This window comes from Meleagris gallopavo, unplaced genomic scaffold (assembly GCF_000146605.3).
Source record: "Meleagris gallopavo isolate NT-WF06-2002-E0010 breed Aviagen turkey brand Nicholas breeding stock unplaced genomic scaffold, Turkey_5.1 ChrUn_random_7180001854513, whole genome shotgun sequence".
Lineage (NCBI taxonomy): Eukaryota > Metazoa > Chordata > Aves > Galliformes > Phasianidae > Meleagris > Meleagris gallopavo.
This window is the reverse complement of record NW_011120929.1, coordinates 1-1,214: the sequence shown is the minus strand read 5'-3', so window position 1 is coordinate 1,214 and position 1,214 is coordinate 1. Positions and strand designations below refer to the sequence as shown.

Here is a 1,214-nt window from a genome sequence, read left to right as displayed (position 1 = left end):
GGTCACCAGCAGGCAACAGTGCCGAGGGGCTGGAGGAAGGGTGACAGGGAAAGGGCGCTACCCTGCTTACAGGGTGCCCTCGGGGTCCAGCGAGCTCCGTTTCCCACTCGAGCGCGGAGAAGTGGCTCTCGCCCTCCCTACAGGGGGCCACACTCCCCGGGGCAGCCAAAGGAGCAACAAGGCAAAAGGCCAACTACAGCAAAAGACCCGAGCCCTGGTTGCAGGGAGGTCGCCCAGCACAAAGCCGGCAGGTGCCGGCAACGCTCTACGGTGATGTGACATGCTTTTGCCCAGGGAGCCTCTCCCTTTGCCCGTCCGCAGTCGTCGTCTTCCTTCCTCTTCTGCCCCACAGTTGCCTCGGAGCTCCACGTCCTGCCGCTTCTTTCTTCAGCAGCCGATCCTTCAGGTGAAGGATGAGACCCTTAGACCCGAGGAGCGCTAACTCCCCCCACCTAAGGGCGACAGGGAAGCCAACACCCCGAGGGTGCTCGGCCCACAGCCACCCAGCCAACGATGACCGTGCATCCCCCACCCCCAATTCGTCCCAGCACAAACAACTTAAAGCAGCTTTTCTCACCACACTGACGCGCCGCGGAGGTCTGGCCGGAGCTGCAGCAGGGCGCAGAGTCGGGCAGCCTGGGCAAATGGAGCTGGGCACGCAAAGCGGCGGCCAAGAGTCGGCTCTTCCCCTGCTTACAGGGGGCCCCAGCCACTGCTCCCATTGCAAAGTGCCCGGGACTCCAGCGCCAGGCCCTCACTTACAGGGCAGCCCCGGTCCCAAAGGCTGAGGGAGGCTCCTTCTCTCCCAGTCGGGGGTCGGCCAGGACCTGCACCCCGCTAACGGGGCGGTCACCCCACACAGGCTGCCAGCGGAGCACAAAGGCTCCCACGCCCACACCCTGATTACAGGCGGGCTGACGGCACCCACGGAGCCACGGAGCTCGGTTTCCCCCACAGCAGCGGGAACGACTCTCAGCAGCCAGGCAGTGGGGCGGCACGGACAAAGGCCGCGCCCGGGATCCAAGCCCCGATTCCAGGCAGGGTGCAAGCCCAGCCCCACAACTCCACAGCCTCACGCCTCTAAAAGGTCGGGGCCGGAGATACCCACCTGAGTACAGGCGGTTCCTCAGCACACATCTCATCGTAAACAGGGGGCACGCACAGCCCTGCCTACAGGACGGCACCCCACGCCTCACCATCTCCAAAAAGCCCCA

At 65.1% G+C, this 1,214-nt stretch overlaps 1 long non-coding RNA gene across 1 annotated transcript; it reads right to left on the bottom strand.

The window, feature by feature from the left end:
- Positions 1–140: 140 nt before the first annotated feature.
- On the bottom strand, positions 141–816 carry LOC109364410. Its single transcript, XR_002110368.1, has 2 exons — positions 578–816; positions 141–400 (listed from the first exon to the last, which is right to left on the bottom strand). It is a non-coding gene; the product is annotated as an uncharacterized LOC109364410 (long non-coding RNA).
- Positions 817–1,214: the final 398 nt, after the last annotated feature.